Source organism: Lolium rigidum, chromosome 3 (assembly GCF_022539505.1).
Source record: "Lolium rigidum isolate FL_2022 chromosome 3, APGP_CSIRO_Lrig_0.1, whole genome shotgun sequence".
Classification (NCBI taxonomy): Eukaryota; Viridiplantae; Streptophyta; class Magnoliopsida; order Poales; family Poaceae; genus Lolium; species Lolium rigidum.
This window is the reverse complement of record NC_061510.1, coordinates 185,842,018-185,856,265: the sequence shown is the minus strand read 5'-3', so window position 1 is coordinate 185,856,265 and position 14,248 is coordinate 185,842,018.

Genomic DNA, 14,248 nt, shown 5'->3' with positions numbered 1-14,248 from the left:
ATAGTTGTATGCACACCCGCAGCTATCCCTTTAGGAATTATAACGAGTTATCAATAAGAGTTATTCCTTCTCCCCCTTCGGTGAATTCCCAAAGTTTCAAAGATTTATGAATACCCTTAGGCATTAGGCAAAATTCAGTCATAATATCACAATTAGCACGAAGAGTTTGGTCACCTATGACAATTTTAATAGTAGGATTCCACAATGAAGGTTCGAGTTCACTAAAACTTGATCAAGACGGTTACGAATATATCCATAATTTTCATTTAAGCGAGATGCACTTATCTCAAGAGTGTTTAATCTATTATGAATGCTAATAAGGGCTGAATCAAGGTTATTAGATGAATCATGTGATGCAACCAACTTCTTTATGGCATTAAAAGCTTGATCCCCATTACAATGAAGGAAATCTCCTCCCACTAGAGCATCCAAGGCATATCTATAGCGAATCATAAGACCAAAATAGAAATTACTAAGGAGCAAACTTAGAGTCATTTGAGGTTCAGTTTTACGATAAGAAGTAAAAATCCAGGACCAAGCATCTTTAAAACTTTCCTCATCCCCTTGTTTAAAAGTAAAAACTAATTCCTCAGGTGAAGAAGTAACAGGTACAGAGCTAGACATGATAACAAAAGTAAACTAAATGCGAGTAACTAATTTTTTTGTGTTTTTGATATAGAGTGCAAGACAGTAAATAAAGTAAAACTAGCAACTAATTTTTTTGTGTTTTGATATAATGCAGCGAACAAAGTAGTAAATAAAATAAAGCAAGACAAAAACAAAGTAAAGAGGTTGAGAAGTGGAGACTCCCCTTGCGGCGTGTCTTGATCTCCCCGACAACGGCGCCGGAAAATATGCTTGATGGCGTGTATTTCACACGTTCGTTGGGGAACCCCAAGAGGAAGGTATGATGCGCACAGCAGCAAGTTTTCCCTCGAGAAAGAAACCAAGGTTTATCGAACCAGGAGGAGCCAAGAAGCACGTTGAAGGTTGATGGCGGCGGGATGTAGTGCGGCGCAACACCAGGGATTCCGGCGCCAACGTGGAACCTGCACAACACAATCCAAAGTACTTTGCCCCAACGAAACAGTGAGGTTGTCAATCTCATCGGCTTGCTGTAACAAAGGATTAACCGTATTGTGTGGAAGATGATTGTTTGCAGAGAAAACAGTGAAACAAGTATTGCAGCAGATTTGTATTTCAGTATTAAAGAATGGACCGGGGTCCACAGTTCACTAGAGGTGTCTCTCCCATAAGATAAAAGCATGTTGGGTGAACAAATTATAGTCGGGCAATTGACAAATAGAGAGGGCATAACAATGCACATACATGCCATGATAAGTATAGTGAGATTTAATTGGGCATTACGACAAAGTACATAGACCGCCATCCAATCGCATCTATGCCTAAAAAGTCCACCTTCGGGTTATCGTCCGAACCCCCTCCGGTATTAAGTTGCAAAGCAACGAGACAATTGCATTAAGTATGGTGCGTAATGTAATCAATAACTACATCCTCGGACATAGCATCAATGTTTTATCCCTAGTGGCAACAGACACAGCACAACCTTAGAACTTTTCATCACTCTGTCCCGGTGTCAATGCGAGCATGAACCCACTATCGAGCATAAATACTCCCTCTTGGAGTTAAGAGCAAAAACTTGGCCGAGCCTCTACTAATAACGGAGAGCATGCAAGATCATAAACAACACATATGTAATAACTTGATAATTAACATAACATGGTATTCTCTATCCATCGGATCCCGACAAACACAACATATAGCATTACGGATAGATGATCTTGATCATGTTAGGCAGCTCACAAGATCCAACAATGAAGCACAATGAGGAGAAGACAACCATCTAGCTACTGCTATGGACCCATAGTCCAGGGGTGAACTACTCACTCATCACTCCGGAGGCGACCATGGCGGTGTAGAGTCCTCCGGGAGATGAATCCCCTCTCCGGCAGGGTGCCGGAGGAGATCTCCAGAATCCCCCGAGATGGGATTGGCGGTGGCGGCGTCTCAGTAAGGTTTTCCGTATCGTGGTTTTTCGCATCAGGGGTTTCGCGACGGAGGCTTTATGTAGGCGGAAGGGCAACGTGGGGGGCCACACGGGGGCCCCACACCACAGGTCGGCGCGGCCAAGGCCTGGGCCGCGCCGCCCTATGGTGGCGGCCCCTCGTGGCCCCACTTCGACTCCTCTTCGGTCTTCTGGAAGCTTCGTGGCAAAATAGGACCCTGGGTTTTAATTTCGTCCAATTCCGAGAATATTTCGTTACTAGGATTTCTAAACCAAAAACAGTAGAAAACAACAAGCTGGCTCTTCGGCATCTTGTTAATAGGTTAGTTCCAGAAAATGCACGAATATGACATAAAGTGTGCATAAAACATGTAGGTATCATCAATAATATGGCATGGAACATAAGAAATTATCGATACGTCGGAGACGTATCATGCGCTCACAGCCGTCCAAACTGATTCCAGAGAGCGGCTCTTGGTCGTCTGCATCCCAAATATTCATGGCAGCCAGTGAGATCTCTATTGAGTCATCTGCATGAACGACCTCCACTTCATCTCCATCCCATCGTATGATGCATTGGTGCATTGTGGATGGAATGCAACAGTTAGCGTGGATCCAATCCCTTCCTAGCAGGACAGCATAAGTGCTTTTGCTGTCGACGATGAAGAACGAGGTAGGGATGGTTTTTCGGCCCACGGTTAAATCCACGTTCAGAACACCTTGTGCTTCTGATGCTTGGCCGTTGAAATCACTTAGTGTGACGTTGGTCTTGATCAAGTCTTCGTTAGAGCATCCCAAACGTCGTAGCATAGAGTACGGCATTATATTGACTGCCGCTCCCGTATCAACCAACATCTTGCTGATAGGCTGCCCATTGATGTAACCTCTCAGGTATAGGGCTTTCAAATGCCTGTAGCTCCTCTCTCGTGGCTTCTCAAAGATAACTGGCCGCGGACCGCAGTCAAACTGTGCTACTGGCACCTCTTCAGTCTTTGGCGTACGAAACTCTGTCGGCAGTATGAACACCATGTTTGTATCAGCCGATGTCTCTGCATCGGCTTTTGTCTGTTTGGGGCGCCACATTTTCTTTGGCGGGCGCGTCTCCGTCTCCAACGTTTGCTGAATTTTCACGGCCAGATCAGGCCGTGCTTTCCTCAACGTGTACAGGTACTGTGCCTCGGCTTCCTCTAGGTTCCGTAGCCGCTGCACCCTACGCTTCTGGGAATGGCTGAGTCCATCAGGGCACCACCTTGGCCGGTGATACCTATCTTCTTCTTCATCTGACTCCTCGAAGCCTTCATCTCAAGATGACTCAGCTCGTCCGTTCTGAGGTGGGAGAGGCCCTAGACGCTTGAACACTGAAACTTCATTTGTTCCCTTCCTTTGCTGTTGTAATATCCCAGGTATTGGGGTTACAAAAATAGAGGAAACAGATGTGTGCATTGCATTCATGCATAGAAAATCTGGGGAATTTTCGCGCTTTAAAGTAAAACGATCACGATGGCTCGAAGTTTCACTTGACCTTGGTGGAATTGAAGTAGCTCATCAAGTCAAGCGCTATAAACCTCAATGTGACTTTGTTAAAACCTTGTTTTGGGGTAGAGATGATTTGATCTAAGGGGTTAGATCAAATGGAACTAATAATCAACACAACAACACTTTACTCAATGATCAATTGCTTGATCTTATAAAAGATCATAACATTGAATTCCTTGCCATAACCTATGAACATCAATCTATTTGGAAATCAAGTAACAATAATTGGAGAAACTATTCTTCACTTATCTTCTCCATGTCTTAAACTAACCCATGCACATATCATAAACCCTATGATATTCATTCTACTCTAGTCTTGGAAACATAACAAGGAGATCAACCCTAGAAATACATTTCTCTATTCCAAATTATTAAGCATCAAACTTAGAGAGGTGAGAGTCCTATTAATTATTAGAGAAGCAATGAAAAACCTTGGAGATAAATAGCCATATGATCACAACATCATTTTCAAGAGAAACCTTAGAGTATTATTGAAGTCCTTCCCAAAGGAGTGAGACCATTCATACTAATCCTAGCTTCACCTAATTTTAGAATAGATGACAACCTTTGAACTAAACAAATAGGGGATAAACCATTTCATCATGGTGTGGGAGATAACCAACTATCAAATGAAATAAGGCATATCCATGATACATACCTTAGGAAGCCAAACCTTTGATCATTACAAATTGGGTAATGTACATATACCATAAGAATTGAGAGTAGAAGCAATTGAGAATAAATTATTCATGATAATGCCATGATCATGCTTTGGAGAAATAGAAGAATAAGTCATAAGTTAAACCTTATATGATGAGTAGATATCATTCACCACATGAACTTATAGGGAGATCACTAGTAATCACCCCTAGACTTACATTACAAATCTATCCTGTGAACCATTTGGTGATCATAAGTAGAATCCTACCATACCTACATTTCATAAAATAAAGAACCTAAGAAAACCTTAGAGTAAAACTCCATATTTAATATGGTGAGAAACCATTCATCCATAAGACCAAAGTTAACTATAAAAAGAATTATTATCAATGAAGTTACTTTAATAATAAATTGTGGATAATAATAGAAGTTAATTAGTAGAAGATAAACCCAATTCTCAAATCCTTAGTGATTAGAGGAGCACATAAGATATGAAGCAAGTAACCATATTATCTTGGTTAGGGAGATTAAACCCTAGCAAAGGCAATATGATGCCATCCCAACTCTATAAACTAGAATTATATCTCAACCCTAGTTTATGCATCACTATGGTGATCATAATATAAACCCGAGACCATAATTGAGATTCAAACCAATTGCCATTAGATAAATATGATTAGAACTCTAGACTTGCAATCTCATTAAATCTTAGGCTTCAATTATTGAACCTAAGATTAGCCTAGTGCTAAATACTATAATTAAAACCATATGTGTAGTGATCAACTATTTATCTTTGTACCCAAGATCAACCATGATAGAACAATACCTACCTTAGATACTTTCAAAGATAATGATAGTGTTAACCTTAAAAAGGGGGATTATAATAGAAGCTACAAAACCCTAATAAGTCTGGTGCTCACATAAAATCATATGTAAGTCATCCACTTCTCAAATGGAAACCAAGTCTTAATAATAACCTCTGAAATATATTGAGTTGAAATTATCAACTCTAATAAATCATAACAGAATTGATTCACAAGAAAAAGGAAATTAAAATAAAAGAATATAAACTCATACCTATTTGCTATTTTGAACAAAACCACAAGTATGAAATATAATCTCTACTATTAAAAGCAAACTGGTGAATGCCTGGTGTCACATTTTTAGGATGGACAATAATACCCCCCACGTCTTTATCCTGCGCGCGGAACAAAGAAAACGCAATAATAATACCCCCACATCTTTATCCTGAAAATGCCACCCCGCTTCTTATCCCTAAAATTCAGCAACTAATTAACAGCAACCGCGTATACCTCTCGAAACGCGGAACTAACCGCAAATCACGTCAAATCCTCACCCACACCGACGCCTCTTGCGCCGCCCAGGGCTCAGCCGCCCGCGCCCAAGCCTCCTCGCCCAGCCACGGCCTCCTCCCACGGGCTCCATCCGCTGTGGACGGTTGAGATCCTTAAAACTCGCTAGATACAGATAAGAGATAACCTTTCCCCACTGTACGCGTTGGTATCAATTTGAGGTTTCTCGTAACTGAATCACCAATCCGTGCAATCGTGCTGGCAGTCCGGACTCCGGAGAAAATCTTCTCGTTTATTCCGCCGCCGCCGGTTCTGGACGACAGGACGAGACCAGCTGACACGACGTTCACGTACTCATGGTCTCCTTCCGACGCCATCGTACTCAGCATCTTGGGAGGCCATGGCCATGGATAGCCGGCCGGGATGCATGATGCATGGGCATGTGGTGATGGTAGCCGAGGAGGAGCTCGCGTACCCATCTTCTTTCTCCGGGTGCGGTTGCGGCAGCGTGGCTAGGTTCTTTACATTATCAATTTAACACATTGCCGCATTAAACTATGTGAACAATATAGTCAGCAAAGAACACTACTTTCTGGCAGCAAGAGCCTTTTATCATCTTTCCATTCATGAGATCATTAAACCTCTCAAGTACGCAAGTATAAAATCCCACGAGACATCTTCATGGTAAGGGGAAATCATAATACATGTGCATTTGAAAGTTGAGGTAATTCATATGATGTTAATTGTTTCTAGCTGCTGCTCTTTTTATGCAGAAACATCTTCATGGTAGGGGTAAATCATGCCAACATTTTTACTTTTATCTTCGGTGCAGATTTATTACCAATTCTATTCTGGTACATATTTGCTTAGATAGTCAGATACAACATGGTCTACAAAAACATAAGCTACATAACATTATCAATGAAAATTTTGACTATTGTCGTAGAAAACTAATTATGCAACACACATGAAAAGTAACCTAGGCTCCATGCAGTTTGGCTAATAGGTGGATCCATGTCTTACGAAACATGCCCCCTAATTTAATGTTGCATTCAGAAATGTGTTTGTCGACAATCTTTACTATTAAAGGTAAATCTGAAACCGAAGAATGTTTCTACATCATTATATCATAGACAAAAGTTAAACCAGATATTTCACACACCAATCTAATAGATGATGGTTCTACATATTCTGTTTCCAGTTGATTTGATTCATACATTGATTTTGAAGACCAATGACTGCAGGTTATCACTGATCTGATTCATCTAATGAGGATAAAGACAATGACTGTGGGTTTACTGTCGTATGGTATTTTCAAGATTAAACTTCAGTGATAAGCTAATAAATTTGGAACTTGAAGTGTTGCAGATGAACTACTAATCTTTACTATTAAGGTGAAACATGCAATATCATGCTTCTCATGATGCCACACTTATCACAATTTACATACTAAATGTCACTATCGGTGGAACTAACAAACCTTATCTTCACTAACTAACACACTTGGGTAACAAAATTATCTTATCTCAACAATATTTTAACCTTCCTGAGTATATGCGCCGGCCCGGCGCTGCTGGTCAAGCTAACAACTCTCAACAAAGTAGCAAAACAATAACAATCCACGATGTGGGTCGTCTGTTGTGCTTGCGTCCTCGCGTCCTTGACCTGCGTCCATGACCGCACCTGCCACGACGTTATAGAAGGCCATCGTTCTAGATGGAGAGGCAGTTGGGGTCGAGCAGCTTGGCGGAGGAAGAGGCCTGGTGCGGGCACGGAGAAGAACTGATTTTTCTTGCCAGCTCACGTGACATCGGCAACCACGCCATGTCTTCCCTTGTAGCCACCCACCCTAGGAGGTGCTCCTCTAAGTGGAGGAGCATGAATTCGGTGAACGCACGCAAGGTGTGGAACTTCCCGTGGACTCAAGTTACATGGTTCTGAATGGACACTACCTGCTCATGTTCCGCTCTTGGAGCTCTTGCCGACGGAGAGGAGCAATGCGCCGGAGTTGAAGCCACTTGCCCCGGTGCTCCTCCGGTCAGACGAGGCAGGAATTATGTTGAACCCGTGACCTTCACGGGGATAACTCGTTGGCCATATTGACGCTCTCTGTCGGGCAATAAGAGGCATGTGTTCTCATATGTTATTTGAACTATCGGGCATTTTCGTCCGTTAAATGAACTACCGTTTTCATCTGTTATAGGAATTCTTGTGCTACAACTGGGCATATGAACTATCGAGCTATAACATGTCTGGGCTATTAACATGCATGCATTTTCATTTTCTATGGTCCACCATAAAGCTATGCATTGAACACAATAATAAATGATTTTTTCTAAATGGAGGATTTTCCCGAGCTTCTGCATACAAATGATGCACATATATTTTTATTATATTATTGAACAAAGACTTAAGAGAGAGATACAAAGATCAACTCGAAGCCACCATCCTATCAACATCGCTACACCTATCGATGAAGGGGGTAATCATGAACAGGGCTAGTGCCTGATATCACACCAATGCACATCATCTAAAAACCGAAAATCCTCACCAAACCACCTATTGGCGAGTAAGAAGCACAACCGGTCTAGCAAACCCTCAGCATGCACCAACGTACACACCGTAGAGGTTGCTACCTCTGTCTTACGCGAACCCATATCCAAGAGGGATCAATGCATTGACCTTTCCAGGGTGCCCTCGACGCCGCCATGACGCCAGATGGAGCCACCGCCCTGTGTGCATCCATCATCCCACATTCATGATCGAGACCCCGCTGCACCATGCCGCCGACGATGGTAGATGGCATGTTCTCCCCTAGATTTGAGGTTTCCACGGAAATAATGTAGAGAGAGCCACCCCACCATAACTTCCTACGAGAAATACGACACCCACGAGCGTTGTCGTCGATGGTGGCATACACACCCGCTTCAGCAGCCGTACAAGCGTCTCCCCCTCACTGTGGAAGGTGGAGGAGGCCACATCTCTGCGTGACCGGTGCCATGGCCACACACACGCCGTCCCGAGGCGCCCGCTCAAGATCCTCCGCCGAAGCCACACCTCGTAGCTATGATGGAGGGACATTCTACTGCCACCATCATTCCCCCGCACGGTCTTCGCCCCACTAGGATCCGACGGCGGCGGGAGGGGAGATGGGGAGGGTGGCGGCTAGGGTTCCATACATATAAATTTGAATAATTGGTTAAATTTGGATAAATTTGGATAAATTTGTTAAACCGTGGCGAAGCACGGGCATTCAACTAGTCAAATATAAAATATTTGTTCAAAATAAAGAATAGTGTAATAGTCATTGCACTATGTCTTAATTCAGTTAACATAACAAGAAACCTGTAAATAAAATTTGAATTCAAATCAGATTCAAATAGAAAATAGAAAACTAGAAATAGAAAACAGAATAAGAAAAGAAATAAAGTAAAGGAGAGAAACCTTACTCGCTGGCCGCAGCAGCCCACCAGCAGCTCGGCCCAAGGAGCAGCCCTGGCCACGGCCCGGTCCACCGTAACCCTTCACGTGGCCAGTACGCGAGGAAGAAAAACGGCATCGTCTTCTTCCTCCGAGACCGACACGGCGACGGCCACGGGCATGTCCTCGTCGACGATTCCGACCGCGTCGGTCAGACGCAACCGTCCTGGAGTGGCCAGCAAGTCGTCCTCGTCAGTGCTTATCCAAGCACATAAAAAATCGGCGCCCAAATCAATCTCCCAGACACCGCCACCTCCCGATCGTCATCGCTGTCGTGTCGACGCCTCAGTGATCGCCTGAAACTATAAATAGGCCAGAAAGACCGCCGTGAAATCCTTGTTCCTCGACGCCACTCCATTCTCTCTAAATCGTTCTCTACCGCTCGATTTCATCCGGAGACTGTCGCCGGCGCCGGAGAAGAAGCCGACGATTTAAGCCATCCCCGAGCCAACCGAGCAGTTCCGATGATGCGCCGTGTCAAGTAGAGCCTCCAGGAGGAAGATAGCATCCAGGGAAGCATTGGGGAAGTCCAATTTGTCGATTTCCTTTCACAGTTCATCTCCGGCCTAGGAGAAATCAAGCTCGTTCCCGCTCACGATCGACGCCATCGACCCTCTAGGAAGAATCACGGTGAGCTTCCGCGTTTCTAGCACCTTCTATTGTATCCTAGATCCGCCTGTAGCTCGGATTTAAGGTCTTGCCGGAGTGCGCCGCCGCGGTATGGTTCGCCGGAGCTATCTCCGGTGACCAATAGGTGGCGGAAACACCTCCCTCGCACTCGCCCTGGAGAGGGGATTCCAACGCACTCTCTTGCGCATCGACCCTCTAGGAAGAATCACGGTGAGCTTCCGCGTTTCTAGCACCTTCTATTGTATCCTAGATCCGCCTGTAGCTCGGATTTAAGGTCTTGCCGGAGTGCGCCGCCGCGGTATGGTTCGCCGGAGCTATCTCCGGTGACCAATAGGTGGCGGAAACACCTCCCTCGCACTCGCCCTGGAGAGGGGATTCCAACGCACTCTCTTGCGCATCCTACGTATCCGGAATCGCTGTCGCCATCGATCGCTGACTCGCCGGCGTTCGGTTGACCGGCGAGATGACATGGCAGTGGGACCCTTCCGCTGGTTTGACCCAGTCAACTGCCAACGAGGCAGCCGACTCGGACCAGACCCCACCTGTCTGTGGCGGTGGGTAGCCCTGTCCGGGTAGCTCTAGTACTTGTTTTCATTTTATTTCAATTCAATTATTACTGCAACTTTGAAAATTTATATAAAATTCATATTAACTCGGAAAAATTCAAATAAGATATCAAAATTCTTAGAAAAGAAAAATTTATCCAATAAAAATATAATATGAAATTTTTATTTTTAATAAAAATTTAATTGTTTAATAATTGTTATTTAAGCATTTCCTTTTATCCTTTATTGAATTAAAAATTCAATAATTAGGAAAAATTCTCCTAATTAAAGAAAACCAGTAACTAAATAAAGAATACATTAAAACTAATTTTATTTATTTATTTATTGTGTTAAATCCTTATTAAAAGGATTTAAACCCTTATTAACAATTACCTTAATTATTAAAATCTATAAAAATAATAAAATGATAAATCCAATATTATTTTTATTTCAAAGTTATTAATAACTTCAACTTTATAATTAAGTTATTAACCTTAGAACTATTGGGTAATTAGGAGACCCTAGTTCCATCAAGAATAAAATTATAACCCATAATGTTATGTGGGATACTAAAACCCTAATACCATTTAGAACCCTAGCTCCACTACTTCAAATAAACCCTAAATTGTTTCCAAACTTAAACCCCAAGATAATATGTGATCATGTTACCCCAATAGTAGTCATAGAACCATAATTAGCAATTAAATATTTGACATGTTCACATGAAATGTATGAGCCCTATTATCAATAATTTAGTATTCTAGGCATGCATCCCTATCCAACCTAAATGATCAAATTAGGATCAACCAAGCCTAAAACCTAGTTTCTAATGCCAAAACCATCATCCTTATTCATCCATGCTTAGCATCACACCATTGTGATGAACTACAATAGCAACCATGCCAATATGATGCATCCTATTCCATACACACTAAACCCTATTAGTGTGAGATAATTATTAAACATCCTATTTAGGAAACCACCATTCCTTACTTAGTGAATTCAATAGCAAACCTTAGACAACCTCAAACCTAATTGCAATACTTCTTATTACTTAAGAAGTATGTTCTTCAAAAGTTACTCTTTTGAGGTAAATAGGGAGTAGTCATCAACCCTGCCTAACAGGACCTATACATCCTAGCTATCTATCACCACTAAGATATATCACCATGATAGCAACCATGTAAAAATACTTGCTTAGGATGCCTAGGCTTAACTCAAACTACAAGCCCTAGGTGTTGATGAATCCAACTATGTTGTGATCCATCTTATACTTACTCCAGGAACTACTTGGAACCAGAATAAATTATAGCAACCTACAAACCTAATTACCATACTTGTTCTTTATCAAATTACATGTTCTTCAAAAGTTATTCTTTTAAAGTATAGGATAATCAATCATTAACCATGCCATATAGTACTAAAACTGACCACTGTTCCTTACTTGTTAACATTATGCCAATCCTCATTCTTTGTGTGCTCAATTGAATATTATGCTTTATTATCTACCCGTTTATAATACCAAGTAAATCACACCCGAATAAGAACCTTGTATGTGAATCACTCTAAAAGTGCAACACACCCTAAACCAATCATTACAACTCACCGATCCTAAATCATCGGGGTTAGGTCACGCTTAGAGCGATTGCATCTCATTCTTATGCATTATTGCATCCTTGCCAATCTTTTAAACATCGTCCTTACCGGACGATGTTGCTATTTCAGAATTCGGAGTTATTACGTATCGAAGACCTTGCCTGCATAATCTTGCAGTCAATAAAGGCAAGTTCATCACTTGCTCATGTCATTTGATTATTTCTATCAAATTACTTGCAAAGTACTATGGTTACCACTATTGCATAAAAACCAAAACCACTACTTTCATAACTATGAATATGACTATGTGGTGGGCAATGGAACCATGGATTGTGTTGATATGGTGGAGGTTCCATTGCACGGGTTTATATCCATCTAGGATTAAACAACAAATGTCGCCAGATGATTCTTGTGCCAGTAATACCCGTGTTAACCATAAGATCCGGAGTGGGACGGAGTAGTCAAAAGTGTTTCCACCTCTCGTTCATCAACGGATGCGCTTTACCGTAGTACACTTGTAATCCAAGGGGGCAAGCTGGTGAGGCTGGGGAGTCCTAAGTCCCCACGGCATAGTCCGTAGTACACTTGTCGCCCGAAGGAGCAAGATGGTGAGGCTGGGGAGTCCTAAGTCCCCACGGTATTGCGATCTATGATGGGTTGCAGCCACCGGCGTAGGAGTGTATGGTAGAGCCCAGCATTGTTGTCGTGGTCGGGGTCCACCTTGAAATCTACAGGAATAATGGGACCGACATGGACCCAGGGTCGGCGCATGCAACAACGAGTGGGTGTTCGAGGTAGCGGAGGAACATGATTGGCTAGACCTTATACCGGGCCTCACACCAAAGGAAGTGTGGACGAGCCTGCAACTCGGTTGGCACCAAGGTTAAGATCTCTTATGGGTAAAGCAACACACCTCTCGCGAGTGTAAAGAACCGTGACTGTCACTCCCTGTTCCGGGATATGGAACTGCGAACGCGGCCGGAAAGGAGCTCCATGAAGTTCTAGTAAACCGGTGAAGGCCGACGGACATAGTTCTTCTGAATAAAAGCAACCTTTTGAAGAAATGGTTATGAAAACTTGCATTGGTATTAGACTTTCTGGTCTAATGTCGTAGCTAGTGCATTAAACACCTCTTTCCTATAATGAACTTGTTGAGTACGCTCGTACTCATCCCACTCTTAAATCCCCGCTTAGGTATGGAGGCATCAAAGGAGGATCTACGAGTGCAACTCAAAGGCCGAGGAGTCAACAACTACTTCACGAGACAGGACCCTATCAGAGGAGTTAGATACCACATCCAACAAGGGGAAAACCTAGTTTAGCCATAAAAGGGAACTAGCTTCCTCAACCTAACTCCTATTTAGCTAGAGTCTATTCTTAGCCTCTGTAGTTAGTGTAATACTCTACAAATAGAGTTCGTGTTAGGATTAGACTACGAGTCATTCTCCTGGAGTTTATTTGCAGTTTTACCTCATTGTAAAGTAGGAGGCTGTGCTGATCTTCTGTAACAGAGTCTGTATGTAATTCTATAGACATGCCTTGGACCCGCATATGTTTCTGTTGTACCACTATGAGCGATATAATACTCGTGGAACGGTGTTTCATTGGTGTTATATCAGACTTGCATACTACACCATGCAGTGGTATGCCGGGTCACCACAGTTGGTATCAGAGCAAATGCTTTGACCTTAGGATTAAAACCCTTTAAAGGAGACCTATAGGATTGGTAGTGTCTATAGGAAGTTGTCTTAGATTAAACCAAATACTTCTTATGACTTGAGATGGATATTCACTTGAGAATAATCCTGACACACTTGAGTCAACATTTCTTACCTATATTTCCTAAGTAATGTTAGCTAGCTAATCTCAAATTATGTAGGATACTCATTAAGACCCTAAAATAATTGATGAGTAGACCACGAGTTGGTATACAATACATGGTAGTCCAAAGAGAGGATACAACCATAAGGAAGATATCCTAGTGGAAGATGTGTACCAACATATGTTATGATTAAGTAAGAGTTATCCAGACTCGGTAATAGGAGTTATATCAATTTATGAAGATAATTAAGATATCCTAATAGAAGATGTAGACCAAGTTAAGTAATGAGTAAGTAAAACTATCTAGACATGTGAAACAATTGATAGTAAGTGATAACTATGAGTCATATGAGGTAGTATAGACCATGATGAGTCAATCATGGGAAGTAAGAAAGAGGGATAGGAATAAAATATGTCTACTTCCATGGTAGAGTAAGAAATCATATATGATTCACCTGAGAGTCATTATGTGATGGACTAAAACATCATAAATAATTAAAATGAGTACAATAAGAAGCCAGTTGTTCAACAATAGTGCAAGAACTGTGTACTAAAAATATGGAAGTGTGCCAAGCACATCATGACCATATGCTTATAATAGAAACACTTGGAAGTATAGGAGTTATATCTTAATAGATATG